Source organism: Somniosus microcephalus, chromosome 10 (genome assembly GCF_052327205.1).
Source record: "Somniosus microcephalus isolate GS21.2 chromosome 10, FLI_Smic_1.0, whole genome shotgun sequence".
NCBI classification, from domain to species: Eukaryota; Metazoa; Chordata; class Chondrichthyes; order Squaliformes; family Somniosidae; genus Somniosus; species Somniosus microcephalus.
The window spans coordinates 116,854,078-116,869,648 of record NC_140996.1 but is presented as its reverse complement, the minus strand read 5'-3'; the positions used below and the strand labels follow the sequence as shown (position 1 = coordinate 116,869,648).

The 15,571-nt window shown below is 51.4% G+C and overlaps 8 non-coding genes across 8 annotated transcripts; all 8 read left to right on the top strand.

Moving 5' to 3' along the window:
- The first annotated feature begins 850 nt into the window (after positions 1-850).
- LOC147111648 (U4 spliceosomal RNA) lies at positions 851-991 on the top strand. The gene has a single exon (XR_015079884.1). It is a non-coding gene; the product is annotated as a U4 spliceosomal RNA (small nuclear RNA).
- A 462-nt stretch (positions 992-1,453) lies between these two features.
- Positions 1,454-1,594, top strand: LOC147111647 (U4 spliceosomal RNA). Its single transcript, XR_015079872.1, has one exon. It is a non-coding gene; the product is annotated as a U4 spliceosomal RNA (small nuclear RNA).
- Positions 1,595-3,541: 1,947 nt separating this feature from the next.
- Positions 3,542-3,682, top strand: LOC147111646 (U4 spliceosomal RNA). Its single transcript, XR_015079868.1, has one exon. It is a non-coding gene; the product is annotated as a U4 spliceosomal RNA (small nuclear RNA).
- A 4,945-nt stretch (positions 3,683-8,627) lies between these two features.
- LOC147111645 (U4 spliceosomal RNA) lies at positions 8,628-8,768 on the top strand. The gene has a single exon (XR_015079873.1). It is a non-coding gene; the product is annotated as a U4 spliceosomal RNA (small nuclear RNA).
- Positions 8,769-10,694: 1,926 nt separating this feature from the next.
- LOC147111644 (U4 spliceosomal RNA) lies at positions 10,695-10,835 on the top strand. Its single transcript, XR_015079883.1, has one exon. It is a non-coding gene; the product is annotated as a U4 spliceosomal RNA (small nuclear RNA).
- Positions 10,836-11,297: 462 nt separating this feature from the next.
- LOC147111643 (U4 spliceosomal RNA) lies at positions 11,298-11,438 on the top strand. Its single transcript, XR_015079871.1, has one exon. It is a non-coding gene; the product is annotated as a U4 spliceosomal RNA (small nuclear RNA).
- Positions 11,439-13,351: 1,913 nt separating this feature from the next.
- LOC147111642 (U4 spliceosomal RNA) lies at positions 13,352-13,486 on the top strand. Its single transcript, XR_015079869.1, has one exon. It is a non-coding gene; the product is annotated as a U4 spliceosomal RNA (small nuclear RNA).
- Positions 13,487-13,948: 462 nt separating this feature from the next.
- LOC147111641 (U4 spliceosomal RNA) lies at positions 13,949-14,089 on the top strand. The gene has a single exon (XR_015079870.1). It is a non-coding gene; the product is annotated as a U4 spliceosomal RNA (small nuclear RNA).
- Positions 14,090-15,571: the final 1,482 nt, after the last annotated feature.

Below are 15,571 nucleotides of genomic sequence, written 5' to 3'. Positions count from 1 at the left end.
GGGCCTTATCGTTCTGAACTGAGGTGAGTCGCCGCCATCTTGATTCCAAACTTTTCCTTTCTTTTTCCCGCTTTCTGCGTGTTTCTTTTCAAATCTACAATTCCAGCAAAAAAAAAAATTGCTTTTAAAAGACAAATTGTTTTTTAAAAAAGTTAATTAATTTGTAAATCTTTTGTCTAACCTCTATAATTTTCCTACCTTCCTCCCCCCTCCCCTTCCTCCCCCCTCCCCCCTCCCCCTCCCCTTCCTCCCCCTCCCCATCCCCTTCCTCTCCCCCTCCCCTTCCCCTCCCCCTCCCCTCCCCCCTCCCCTCCCACCCCTCCCTCCTCCCCCCTCCCTCTCCCTCCCCCCTCCCTCCCCCCCTTCCCCCCTCCCTCCCCCCTTCCCCCCAGTCGCTGTCTCTCTTCCCCCCAGTCGCTCTCTCTCTTCCCCCCAGTCGCGCTCTCTCTTCCCCTCCAGTCGCGCTCTCTCTCTCTCTCTCTTCCAACAACAACATGCCCTCGAAAAAGCCTCGGCACCGCCGGGCACTCCAGCTAGTGTTACTATAAACTGATGTTCAGAGCGCCAAAGAGCATCCTGTCCAATACCAAGTGCTGTACTTTCATATCATTAGTGTGTCAGAATATCGCACATTAATTAACATATTCCCATGTCATTATATTTTATATCCATTTCAATGTTTTGCTGATGAAATTTTTTTTGTCCAATTGTTTTAAGAAAACAATGTGGTTCCTAGTAGAAAAACAATCCAGCTGATAATTAAAAATGTTTAAGGTGGGTTACCGAAATCCACCACAACTGTGAACAGTATGCGACTGATACACCTCTGCTCTTCAGGGTTGCCTATTTTAGCTTTGCGCAGTGGCAGTATTGTAGCCAATGAGGTTTAACCGAGGCGTGATTATTGCTTATTGAAAACTTTTCCCAATACCCCGCTATGATGACTTGAAATATAGTCGGTAATGGCAATTTTTGATAGTCTCTGCGGAGACTGATTTTATAAGCAAAAATAGAAATCTTACTGTGTTTTCTTTAGTTTATGTAGTTATGGCACAGGGATATCAGAGGATTGTAGGGTTGAAGCAGCAGACATACAATGCAAAAGGTAAAACTAACATACAAATAAAGGTTAATAAATTTTTAAGCTGATGTTCAGAGCATCAAACACCCTGCCCAATAACAGGTACTTGCTATCAATTCTGCTGTTTTTATATCAAAGCAGCCAGAACATCGCACAGTGATTAATATATTTCCATTATATTATCCTTTACTGCCATTTCAATGTTTTGCTGACAAAATACTGTTTTTTTGAATTTGTTTAACAATATGGTTCTTGGTAGAAAAACAATCCTAGCTCATAAGTAAAAAAGTTTTAAATGAGTTTATCTTGACCCACTACAACTGTAAACAGTATGAGTCTGATAGACCTCCGCTCGTCGGGGCCGATTTCTTCAGCTTTGCGCAGTAGTGGTATTGTAACCTATGAGGTTTAACCTAGGTGTGATTATTGCTTATTGAACACTTTTTCCAATACCCCGCTATTACGACTCGAAATATAGTCGGCAGTGGCAATTTTGATAGCATCTTAAAGGAGGAAAGCGATAGTTGATAATTTGATAAACTGATTTTATAACCAAAATTAGAATTCTTATCGTGTTTTCTTTCATTTATGTAATTGTATATTAGCTTAAATATTCTTGCAGTTGTTTCCAAGCCGCATCTGTTTCAGCATCGCGTTTCCACGGTGCAAATGAAGGGTGTTTTGCATTCAGTAGCGAAAAGGATACCTTACACATAAAGGGCAGTCAAGAGTGTGCAGGACCAATGATTGCAGTGGGACTCATAAAGGATAATCTATCTATATATATAAAAGGATACTTCTGTCTGTCATTCCGTCTGTCTGTCTGTCTGTCTTGAATTAACTCGAAAGTTATAGAGCGTACCTACACGTGCGTTACGTCGAAAGAAAGCTGACGATTCCAGAACCGTCCTAAGCGTATTTACGTTTCGGCCGGACAAAAATTGCGCCCGCGGTATCCAAAAAACGTTCAACATTCCGCTCATTATCCGCTCATTAGCATCGAGTGACGTCGAGGTCGACCAATCATACGGCGGGTTCCTGGCGCGTGCGGCCGGGCCCTGCTACGGTCGAGTGACGGGATGATTGACCAATCCTACGCTTCGGTGACCTGACGGTCCACCAATCAGTGCCTGTGTGGGCGGGCCTTATCGTTCTGAACCGAGGTGAGTCGCCGCCATCTTGATTCCAAACTTTTCCTTTCTTTTTCCCGCTTTCTGCGCGTTTCTTTTCAAATCTACAATTCCAGCAAAAAAAAAGTTGCTTTTAAAAGACAAATTGTTTTTTAAAAAAGTTAATTAATTTGTAAATCTTTTGTCTAACCTCTATAATTTTCCTACCTTTCATGTTTTTCCAGGCCTCAAAGCCTGGGCGTCTGTTGACCAGCCACGCCCGAGCTAGGCGCCTCCCGTCGCGATCGACAAAAGGCCAGCGATCGCCGCCATCTTTGTGAAGGCTGGAGGGGGCGGGCCTGAGCCGAGCGTCGCCACCGCCGCCATCTTAGTAAAGACGGGCGGGGCGGGAGTCAGCGTCCGCGTCACCTTCTGCCCGGAGCGCGACTTGAGTCCGGCCGGGCCTCACGCGGTAGGTTGTGCAGCGGCGTCTCTCTGGTCTTGAAGCCGGCTCGGGCGGGGACATCGGGAGATCGCGGGGGCGGGACATCGGGAGATCCAGGGGCAGGACATCAGGAGATCGGGGGGCGGGACATCGGGAGATCGGGGGGCGGGACATCGGGGGGCGGGAGATCGGGGGCGGGGCTCGGGGACTCCCCCTCCTCTTCCTCCCCCCTCCCCTTCCTCCCCCCTCCCCCTCCCCTTCCTCCCCCCTCCCCTTCCTCCCCCCTCCCCCTCCCCTTCCTCCCCCTCCCCATCCCCTTCCTCCCCCCCTCCCCCTCCACTCCCCCCTCCCCTCCCACTCCTCCCTCCCTCCCCCTCCCTCTCCCCCCTCCCTCCCCCCTTCCCCCTCCCTCCCCCCCTTCCCCCCTCCCTCCCCCCTTCCCCCCAGTCGCTGTCTCTCTTCCCCCCAGTCGCTCTCTCTCTTCCCCCCAGTCGCGCTCTCTCTTCCCCTCCAGTCGCGCTCTCTCTCTCTCTCTCTTCCAACAACAACATGCCCTCGAAAAAGCCTCGGCACCGCCGGGCACTCCAGCTAGTGTTACTATAAACTGATGTTCAGAGCGCCAAAGAGCATCCTGTCCAATACCAAGTGCTGTACTTTCATATCATTAGTGTGTCAGAATATCACACATTAATTAACATATTCCCATGTCATTATATTTTATATCCATTTCAATGTTTTGCTGATGAAATGTTTTTTTGTCCAATTGTTTTAAGAAAACAATGTGGTTCCTAGTAGAAAAACAATCCAGCTGATAATTAAAAATGTTTAAGATGGGTTACCAAAATCCACCACAACTGTGAACAGTATGCGACTGATAGACCTCTGCTCGTCAGGGTTGACTACTCTAGCTTTGCGCAGTGGCAGTATTGTAGCCAATGAGGTTTAACTGAGGCGTGATTATTGCTTATTGAAAACTTTTCCCAATACCCCGCTATGATGACTTGAAATATAGTCGGTAATGGCAATTTTTGATAGTCTCTACGGAGACTGATTTTATAAGCAAAAATAGAAATCTTACTGTGTTTTCTTTAGTTTATGTAGTTATGGCACAGGGATATCAGAGGATTGTCGGGTTGAAGCAGCAGACATACAATGCAAAAGGTAAAACTAACATACAAATAAAGGTTAATAAATTTTTAAGCTGATGTTCAGAGCATCAAACACCCTGCCCAATAACAGGTACTTGCTATCAATTCTGCTGTTTTTATATCAAAGCAGCCAGAACATCGCACAGTGATTAATATATTTCCATTATATTATCCTTTACTGCCATTTCAATGTTTTGCTGACAAAATACTGTTTTTTTGAATTTGTTTAACAATATGGTTCTTGGTAGAAAAACAATCCTAGCTCATAAGTAAAAAAGTTTTAAATGAGTTTATCTTGACCCACTACAACTGTAAACAGTATGGGCTAGATTTTCAGTATAGGCAGTTTTGGGGCGCTAACCTTAGCGCCCGCCCGAAGTTAGCGCCCGCCCCAAAGTAGCGCCCCGTTGCCGGGAATTCAGTGGCTTCGCCCTAAGAGGTTGGTGGAGCGCTAAAAGAGGCGTTCCACTACTCTCTTTAGGCGCTAAGCCGGCGGTCCAGAGGGATAGCGCCCAGGCGGGGCGCAGCACGGGTGCGGTCATTTTTGCACTGACAGCAGACCCCGTGGTGCCGACCAGCTCTTAAAGGGGGAAGGGACGAATTGGTCTGCTGCCACGCCCTGCACACTGCAGCCTTGCAAAGAGGCCTCAACACTACTGCTCAGCCCCAGGGAGTCATGGCAACGCCAGAGAAGGCCCGTCAGCGTGCCCTGCGCTTCTCAGAGGGTGATCTGGACATAATGGTCACAGCTCTGGAGGTGAGGCGCAAGATCTTGTTTCCAGAGAGTGGGAGGAATCCAACCCACCACGACTACACCAAAGCCTGGAAGCAGATCGCCCAGAGGGTGACGTTCACCGGCGAGGCCCCCAGGACCCACACACAATGCCGTAAGAAATACAACGATCTGACCAGGATTGTGAGGGTGAGTAGCCTTTCCAGTCTCCTCCTCATTCTTGCATGTACACCTGACATGATGGGCAAAGGGACCTGAAAGTCCTTTTGGCCAGCCCTCAGCCAGCAGCATTGGGACAGTCATGAGCATCAAATGGCCATTCGGCACTCTACACTTTGGCCAAGCTATTCCACCATGGGAGGCAGTGGACAGTACATCAGGGCTTCACTCTGTCCAAGCTATTCCACCATGGGAGGCAGTGCACACGACATCAGGGCTTCACTCTGTCCAAGCTATTCCACCATGGGAGGCAGTGCACACGACATCAGGGCTTCACTCTGTCCAAGCTATTCCACCATGGGAGGCAGTGCACACTACATCAGGGCTTCACTCTGTCCAAGCTATTCCACCATGGGAGGCAGTGCACACTACATCAGGGCTTCACTCTGTCCAAGCTATTCCACCATGGGAGGCAGTGCACACTACATCAGGGCTTCACTGCGCACTTACAGCCCGTCCTTTCTCTTGCAGGCTAAAGTAGCGTTTAATCGCCAGGCCCGTGCCAGGGGTGGCCGCGCCAAGCTGCAGAAGCTCACTCGGCTGGAGGAGCGCGTGTGTGTGCTCATGGGAGCCCGTGTGATTGTCCCCACAGCGTGCGGTGTATCCGACCCTCCACTGCCCGGCAATGGTAAGGACCTCGCCTTTTGGCCCTCTCGCGTCGCACTGGCCCATCCGAGCTACCTCCTTTGCCACTGTCCCACCAATGCGCTGAATCCCACCAGTCCTAACTCCCTCGCTGACGCCGTCTCCTCACTCTGAAGCTACTCTTGTGCATTCCTGCTTTCAGCTGGTGACGACCAGGACCCTGAGGCTGCCAGTGACAGCACCTCCAACCAGGAGGAGGAGGAGGAGCAAGCCGGACCTTCGGGGGAACAGTCACGTCCCGCAGGAGAGGAGGAAATGCTCGACACCTCCTCACTGGACGAGTGCCTGGAGGAACTGTCACAGGGCAATGCAGCTTCTGGGACCAGTGGCGTCCAGCCACCCAGCAGCCGTGCGCGTGGCCCGCGGCCTTCCCCCCAAAGGGGGGAAGGATCAGAGGGGAGTGCTGCTGCTCGGCACACTCGCCGTCACCAACGCGGCAAGGGTCCCCTAGTTCGGCCCCCTCCTCCCCAGTGGGAGAGTCGCGACTCCAGTCCGGACACCTTCACTTCGGAGGAGGTGCGGAAGCTCGATCAGATGGCCGACGACTCGGACCGGCGCCACACGGAGCTCATGAGCGTGGTGGGGCGCATGCCTGAGGCCATCGAGTCGCTGGCGACCAGTGTGCGCGAGTTCGGGGCAGCAACTGCCGTGACTGGCCGCATGCTAACTGATGCCGTCAAGACCCTGGCGGATGTGATGCGCGCGCACACCAGGACCACAGGGCCACTCACTGCTGCCACACGCGCTGTCTCAGGCAGGCATCGCCAGGGCAGGCGCTGCGCTGGACCATCCCAGCAAGCCGGCCGTCGGCTGATTGCTGCGGATCCTGCAGTGCGGGCCCGGCCGAGTGCCACCGCGCCACAGCACCAGCCAGCGCATCCCAGACGCCAGCTGGCCCACATTGCGCCATCCGTCGCCGCCATTCCCCCTCTGGGGCGTCAAGGGCAAGCGGCTGCAGCTGATGGTGGCCAGGCTCAGGTGCGCCACTCAGGAGACGGCCCCTCGAGGCCCAAACGCCGTGTAGGCCGCCCCCCAGCGGCATCTGGCGGAAGGGCATCTGAGCCTCAGGCGCCTTCCCCCAGCCTCGCAGCAGCCACTGGGCAGAGCTTGCGAAGGAGCAGCAGGCAGGGCAGGGGAGGCAAAATGCTGGCCAAGGTCTCGCCCTCGCGGGCCACTCAGTAGAGGGTGTGGCCAGCTTTCCTTTAATATGGCGGTGGCCATCTTTATTTTGCCCATGGTTGTGCTTTTGGAGGGCTTTTTTTTTGCGTTAGGCCGACGTTGAGGCCCGGTTTCAATAAAGGTGGAGTGGCTCCTCCCCAGTTTGTGGGAGTGAGTCGTTTGTTGGGCTTTTTGTGGGGCCCGTTTATTGTTTTGGGGGATTCATGTGGGAAGGGCTTTTCATTTTTGTTTAATAAAAAATTATCTTTATTCATGCAGTCTCCATGGTTGTTCTTCTTAGTGTTTGTTGGCTTCGCCGGCTGAGGGCTTGCGGAGCGGCTGCATTCATCTTCCCTCATGGCCCCTGGCCATTCCCTGACAGGGGGCTTAGAAGTACCGTGTAATAAGGTGGCGTCGTGCGGCCCTTGGCCCTGGTCGCTCCCTCCTGGGAACGTACTCCTGCTCCTCCTCCTCCTCCTCCTCCTCCTCCTCATGCTCCTCCTGCTCCTCCTCCTGAGGTGCTGGTCCAACGTCAGGTGGCAGTGCCTGAGTCCTGCGGATAGCCAGGTTGTGTAGCATGCAGCAAACCACCACAAATTGGGAGACCCGGTCCGGCGAATACTGGAGAGCTCCTCCGGAGCGATCAAGGCAGCGGAACCGCTGCTTGAGGACCCCAATAGTTAGCTCGATGATGTTGCGGGTGGTTTGATGGCTCTCGTTGTAGGCCTCTTCAGCAGCGGTCCTGGGCGCGCGGAGCGGGGTCATGAGCCAGGTGCACAAAGGATAGCCTTTGTCCCCGAGTAGCCATCCTCTTGGGGGAGGCTGTGCCTGGAACATGTCATGCACAGTACTCTGCCGCAGGATAAAGGCATCGTGGCTGCTGCCTGGGAAGCTGGCATTGACTGCCATGATGCGCTGCTTGTGGTCACAGACCAGCTGCACATTCAGAGAATGGTAGCCCTTCCTGTTGCGATACTGCTCGCCATGCTCCAGAGGGGCCCGCAAAGCCACATGCGTACAGTCAATGGCGCCCTGCACCAAGGGGAATTCCCCGAGTCTGGAAAATCCCAATGCGCGCTGATGCTGGCTCTCCAGGGCCATGGGGAAGGAGATGAATTGGCTTCTCCTTCTGAACAGTGCTTCGGTCACCTGGCGGATGCAGCGATGCGCGCCGTACTGGGAGATGTTTGCTATGTCCCCAGCAGCGTATTGGAAGGAGCCGGTGGCATAGAAGTTCAATGCCACCGTCACCTTCACTTCCACCGACAGAGACGTCCTGCACCTGAGCTTTGGCCGCAGATCTCGGCGAAGCAGGTGGCAGATCTCTGCAATCACCCCCTTTCGGAATCGGAGCCTTTTAACACATCGCGCGGCACTCATGTTTAGGTAGGAGCGCTGCTGGCGGTATAGCCTGACTGGGTAAGGCCTACGTGGCCGACGCCTGTAGCCCCCTCTGCCTCTAGCCAGGGCTGCCCCTCTCACAATGCGTCTGCGAGCCCTACGGACATGGAGCTGCAGCTCCGCGTTAGCACCCCATGCAACCCCCATCAAATCCTGGCAAACACTCTAATTTCCAAATGGCCACTTGCAGCGCTGTTGCCTGAGTCCAAAAATACCTGCCTCTTGCTGCTTGAAACCAGTTAGCTATCCTCCTTGTTGTGTCTCCAGAAATGCGTTGCACAAGACTGTTTTCTGAAAAAAGGATGGCCTTTATACTGGAGAGGACGTTCCCTTTAATTAGCGCCCCCCGGGGCCCGCGCTGGTTGTGTTGCGTTCCTTTTTCCAAACGCTCCGGCCGCCCGCCGCACAATGGGGCGGTCCGACTGAAGTTTGCAATCGGGGCGGCCAAAGGGCGTTGCACGAGGATGTGACGTCATTTTCTGCGCGCGCATCCGGGCGGGCGCGAAACTTTGCGCCGGCGCTAACGGGCAACTTAATTTGGGGCGGGGCGCAATCTGCGCTGCGCCCGGGCGCTACACGCATAGCGCCCGGAAATCACTTCTCTTAAGGCGCTAACTGCTGGCGCAAGCAACTGAAAATCTAGCCCTATGAGTCTGATAGACCTCCGCTCGTCGGGGCCGATTTCTTTAGCTTTGCGCAGTAGTGGTATTGCAACCTATGAGGTTTAACGTAGGTGTGATTATTGCTTATTGAACACTTTTTCCAATACCCCGCTATTACGACTTGAAATATAGTCGGCAGTGGCAATTTTGATAGCATCTTAAAGGAGGAAAGCGGCAGTTGATAATTTGATAAACTGATTTTATAACCAAAATTAGAATTCTTATCGTGTTTTCTTTCATTTATGTAATTGTATATTAGCTTAAATATTCTTGCAGTTGTTTCCAAGCCACATCTGTTTCAGCATCGCGTTTCCACGGTGCAAATGAAGGGTGTTTTGCATTCAGTAGCGAAAAGGATACCTTACACATAAAGGGCAGTCAAGAGTGTGCAGGACCAATGATTGCAGTGGGACTCATAAAGGATAATCTATCTATATATATAAAAGGATACTTCTGTCTGTCATTCCGTCTGTCTGTCTGTCTGTCTTGAATTAACTTGAAAGTTATAGAGCGTACCTACACGTGCGTTACGTCGAAAGAAAGCTGACGATTCCAGAACCGTCCTAAGCGTATTTACGTTTCGGCCGGACAAAAATTGCGCCCGCGGTATCCAAAAAACGTTCAACATTCCGCTCATTATCCGCTCATTAGCATCGAGTGACGTCGAGGTCGACCAATCGTACGGCGGGTTCCTGGCGCGTGCGGCCGGGCCCTGCTACGGTCGAGTGACGGGATGATTGACCAATCCTACGCTTCGGTGACCTTACGGTCCACCAATCAGTGCCTGTGTGGGCGGGCCTTATCGTTCTGAACCGAGGTGAGTCGCCGCCATCTTGATTCCAAACTTTTCCTTTCTTTTTCCCGCTTTCTGCGCGTTTCTTTTCAAATCTACAATTCCAGCAAAAAAAAAGTTGCTTTTAAAAGACAAATTGTTTTTTAAAAAAGTTAATTAATTTGTAAATCTTTTGTCTAACATCTATAATTTTCCTACCTTTCATGTTTTTCCAGGCCTCAAAGCCTGGGCGTCTGTTGACCAGCCACGCCCGAGCTAGGCGCCTCCCGTCGCGATCGACAAAAGGCCAGCGATCGCCGCCATCTTTGTGAAGGCTGGAGGGGGCGGGCCTGAGCCGAGCGTCGCCACCGCCGCCATCTTAGTAAAGACGGGCGGGGCGGGAGTCAGCGTCCGCGTCACCTTCTGCCCGGAGCGCGACTTGAGTCCGGCCGGGCCTCACGCGATAGGTTGTGCAGCGGCGTCTCTCTGGTCTTGAAGCCGGCTCGGGCGGGGACATCGGGAGATCGCGGGGGCGGGACATCGGGAGATCCAGGGGCAGGACATCAGGAGATCGGGGGGCGGGACATCGGGAGATCGGGGGGCGGGACATCGGGGGGCGGGAGATCGGGGGCGGGGCTCGGGGACTCCCCCTCCTCTTCCTCCCCCCTCCCCTTCCTCCCCCCTCCCCCTCCCCTTCCTCCCCCCTCCCCTTCCTCCCCCCTCCCCCTCCCCTTCCTCCCCCTCCCCATCCCCTTCCTCTCCCCCTCCCCTCCCCCTCCCCCCTCCCCTCCCACTCCTCCCTCCCTCCTCCTCCCTCCCCCCCTTCCCCCTCCCTCCCCCCTTCCCCCCTCCCTTCCCCCCAGTCGCTGTCTCTCTTCCCCCCAGTCGCTCTCTCTCTTCCCCCCAGTCGCGCTCTCTCTTCCCCTCCAGTCGCGCTCTCTCTCTCTCTCTCTTCCAACAACAACATGCCCTCGAAAAAGCCTCGGCACCGCCGGGCACTCCAGCTAGTGTTACTATAAACTGATGTTCAGAGCGCCAAAGAGCATCCTGTCCAATACCAAGTACTGTACTTTCATATCATTAGTGTGTCAGAATATCGCACATTAATTAACATATTCCCATGTCATTATATTTTATATCCATTTCAATGTTTTGCTGATGAAATTTTTTTTGTCCAATTGTTTTAAGAAAACAATGTGGTTCCTAGTAGAAAAACAATCCAGCTGATAATTAAAAATGTTTAAGATGGGTTACCAAAATCCACCACAACTGTGAACAGTATGCGACTGATAGACCTCTGCTCGTCAGGGTTGACTACTCTAGCTTTGCGCAGTGGCAGTATTATAGCCAATGAGGTTTAACCGAGGCGTGATTATTGCTTATTGAAAACTTTTCCCAATACCCCGCTATGATGACTTGAAATATAGTCGGTAATGGCAATTTTTGATAGTCTCTACGGAGACTGATTTTATAAGCAAAAATAGAAATCTTACTGTGTTTTCTTTAGTTTATGTAGTTATGGCACAGGGATATCAGAGGATTGTCGGGTTGAAGCAGCAGACATACAATGCAAAAGGTAAAACTAACATACAAATAAAGGTTAATAAATTTTTAAGCTGATGTTCAGAGCATCAAACACCCTGCCCAATAACAGGTACTTGCTATCAATTCTGCTGTTTTTATATCAAAGCAGCCAGAACATCGCACAGTGATTAATATATTTCCATTATATTATCCTTTACTGCCATTTCAATGTTTTGCTGACAAAATACTGTTTTTTAGAATTTGTTTAACAATATGGTTCTTGGTAGAAAAACAATCCTAGCTCATAAGTAAAAAAGTTTTAAATGAGTTTATCTTGACCCACTACAACTGTAAACAGTATGAGTCTGATAGACCTCCGCTCGTCGGGGCCGATTTCTTCAGCTTTGCGCAGTAGTGGTATTGTAACCTATGAGGTTTAACCTAGGTGTGATTATTGCTTATTGAACACTTTTTCCAATACCCCGCTATTACGACTCGAAATATAGTCGGCAGTGGCAATTTTGATAGCATCTTAAAGGAGGAAAGCGGTAGTTGATAATTTGATAAACTGATTTTATAACCAAAATTAGAATTCTTATCGTGTTTTCTTTCATTTATGTAATTGTATATTAGCTTAAATATTCTTGCAGTTGTTTCCAAGCCGCATCTGTTTCAGCATCGCGTTTCCACGGTCCAAATGAAGGGTGTTTTGCATTCAGTAGCGAAAAGGATACCTTACACATAAAGGGCAGTCAAGAGTGTGCAGGACCAATGATTGCAGTGGGACTCATAAAGGATAATCTATATATATAAAAGGATACTTCTGTCTGTCATTCCGTCTGTCTGTCTTGAATTAACTCGAAAGTTATAGAGCGTACCTACACGTGCGTTACGTCGAAAGAAAGCTGACGATTCCAGAACCGTCCTAAGCGTATTTACGTTTCGGCCGGACAAAAATTGCGCCCGCGGTATCCAAAAAACGTTCAACATTCCGCTCATTATCTGCTCATTAGCATCGAGTGACGTCGAGGTCGACCAATCGTACGGCGGGTTCCTGGCGCGTGCGGCCGGGCCCTGCTACGGTCGAGTGACGGGATGATTGACCAATCCTACGCTTCGGTGACCTGACGGTCCACCAATCACTGCCTGTGTGGGCGGGCCTTATCGTTCTGAACCGAGGTGAGTCGCCGCCATCTTGATTCCAAACTTTTCCTTTCTTTTTCCCGCTTTCTGCGCGTTTCTTTTCAAATCTACAATTCCAGCAAAAAAAAAGTTGCTTTTAAAAGACAAATTGTTTTTTAAAAAAGTTAATTAATTTGTAAATCTTTTGTCTAACCTCTATAATTTTCCTACCTTTCATGTTTTTCCAGGCCTCAAAGCCTGGGCGTCTGTTGACCAGCCACGCCCGAGCTAGGCGCCTCCCGTCGCGATCGACAAAAGGCCAGCGATCGCCGCCATCTTTGTGAAGGCTGGAGGGGGCGGGCCTGAGCCGAGCGTCGCCACCGCCGCCATCTTAGTAAAGACGGGCGGGGCGGGAGTCAGCGTCCGCGTCACCTTCTGCCCGGAGCGCGACTTGAGTCCGGCCGGGCCTCACGCGGTAGGTTGTGCGGCGGCGTCTCTCTGGTCTTGAAGCCGGCTCGGGCGGGGACATCGGGAGATCGCGGGGGCGGGACATCGGGAGATCCGGGGGCAGGACATCGGGAGATCGGGGGGCGGGACATCGGGGGGCGGGAGATCGGGGGCGGGGCTCGGGGACTCCCCCTCCTCTTCCTCCCCCCTCCCCTTCCTCCCCCCTCCCCCTCCCCTTCCTCCCCCCTCCCCCTCCCCTTCCTCCCCCCTCCCCCTCCCCTTCCTCCCCCTCCCCATCCCCTTCCTCTCCCCCTCCCCTCCCCCTTCCCCCCTCCCCTCCCCCCTCCCCTCCCACTCCTCCCTCCCTCCCCCTCCCTCTCCTCCCTTCCCCCCTTCCCCCTCCCTCCCCCCTTCCCTTCCCCCCAGTCGCTGTCTCTCTTCCCCCCAGTCGCTCTCTCTCTTCCCCCCAGTCGCGCTCTCTCTTCCCCTCCAGTCGCGCTCTCTCTCTCTCTCTCTTCCAACAACAACATGCCCTCGAAAAAGCCTCGGCACCGCCGGGCACTCCAGCTAGTGTTACTATAAACTGATGTTCAGAGCGCCAAAGAGCATCCTGTCCAATACCAAGTACTGTACTTTCATATCATTAGTGTGTCAGAATATCGCACATTAATTAACATATTCCCATGTCATTATATTTTATATCCATTTCAATGTTTTGCTGATGAAATGTTTTTTTGTCCAATTGTTTTAAGAAAACAATGTGGTTCCTAGTAGAAAAACAATCCAGCTGATAATTAAAAATGTTTAAGATGGGTTACCAAAATCCACCACAACTGTGAACAGTATGCGACTGATAGACCTCTGCTCGTCAGGGTTGACTGCTCTAGCTTTGCGCAGTATTGTAGCCAATGAGGTTTAACCGAGGCGTGATTATTGCTTATTGAAAACTTTTCCCAATACCCCGCTATGATGACTTGAAATATAGTCGGTAATGGCAATTTTTGATAGTCTCTACGGAGACTGATTTTATAAGCAAAAATAGAAATCTTACTGTGTTTTCTTTAGTTTATGTAGTTATGGCACAGGGATATCAGAGGATTGTAGGGTTGAAGCAGCAGACATACAATGCAAAAGGTAAAACTAACATACAAATAAAGGTTAATAAATTTTTAAGCTGATGTTCAGAGCATCAAACACCCTGCCCAATAACAGGTACTTGCTATCAATTCTGCTGTTTTTATATCAAAGCAGCCAGAACATCGCACAGTGATTAATATATTTCCATTATATTATCCTTTACTGCCATTTCAATGTTTTGCTGACAAAATACTGTTTTTTTGAACTTGTTTAACAATATGGTTCTTGGTAGAAAAACAATCCTAGCTCATAAGTAAAAAAGTTTTAAATGAGTTTATCTTGACCCACTACAACTGTAAACAGTATGAGCCTGATAGACCTCCGCTCGTCGGGGCCGATTTCTTCAGCTTTGCGCAGTAGTGGTATTGTAACCTATGAGGTTTAACCTAGGTGTGATTATTGCTTATTGAACACTTTTTCCAATACCCCGCTATTACGACTCGAAATATAGTCGGCAGTGGCAATTTTGATAGCATCTTAAAGGAGGAAAGCGGTAGTTGATAATTTGATAAACTGATTTTATAACCAAAATTAGAATTCTTATCGTGTTTTCTTTCATTTATGTAATTGTATATTAGCTTAAATATTCTTGCAGTTGTTTCCAAGCCGCATCTGTTTCAGCATCGCGTTTCCACGGTCCAAATGAAGGGTGTTTTGCATTCAGTAGCGAAAAGGATACCTTACACATAAAGGGCAGTCAAGAGTGTGCAGGACCAATGATTGCAGTGGGACTCATAAAGGATAATCTATCTATATATATAAAAGGATACTTCTGTCTGTCATTCCGTCTGTCTGTCTGTCTGTCTTGAATTAACTCGAAAGTTATAGAGCATACCTACACGTGCGTTACGTCGAAAGAAAGCTGACGATTCCAGAACCGTCCTAAGCGTATTTACGTTTCGGCCGGACAAAAATTGCGCCCGCGGTATCCAAAAAACGTTCAACATTCCGCTCATTATCCGCTCATTAGCATCGAGTGACGTCGAGGTCGACCAATCATACGGCGGGTTCCTGGCGCGTGCGGCCGGGCCCTCCTACGGTCGAGTGACAGCATGATTGACCAATCCTACGCTTCGGTGACCTGACGGTCCACCAATCAGTGCCTGTGTGGGCGGGCCTTATCGTTCTGAACCGAGGTGAGTCGCCGCCATCTTGATTCCAAACTTTTCCTTTCTTTTTACCGTTTTCTGCATGTTTCTTTTCAAATCTACAATTCCAGCAAAAAAAAAGTTGCTTTTAAAAGACAAATTGTTTTTAAAAAAAGTTAATTTGTAAATCTTTTGTCTAACCTCTATAATTTTCCTACCTTTCACCGTTTTTCCAGGCCTCAAAGCCTGGGCGTCTGTTGACCAGCCACGCCCGAGCTAGGCGCCTCCCGTCGCGATCGACAAAAGGCCAGCGATCGCCGCCATCTTTGTGAAGGCTGGAGGGGGCGGGCCTGAGCCGAGCGTCGCCACCGCCGCCATCTTAGTAAAGACGGGCGGGGCGGGAGTCAGCGTCTGCGTCACCTTCTGCCCGGAGCGTGACTTGAGTCCGGCCGGGCCTCACGCGGTAGGTTGCGCGGCGGCGTCTCTTTGGTCTTGAAGCCGGCTCGGGCGGGGACATCGGGAGATCGCGGGGGCGGGACATCGGGAGATCCGGGGGCAGGCCATCGGGAGATCGGGGGGCGGGACATCGGGAGATCGGGGGCGGGACATTGGGAAATCGGGGGGCGGGACATCGGGAGATCGGGGGACGGGAGATCGGGGACGGGAGATCGGGGGGCGGGACATCGGGAGATCGGGGGGCAGCACATCGGGAGATCGGGGGGCGGGACATCGGGAGATCGGGGGGCGGGACATCGGGGGGAGGGAGATCGGGGGGCGGGGCTCGGGGACTCCCCCTCCTCTCCCCCCTCCCCTCCCCCTCCTCCCCTTCCTCCCCCCCTCCCCCTCCCCTTCCTCCTCCCCTTCCTCCCCTCCCCTCCCC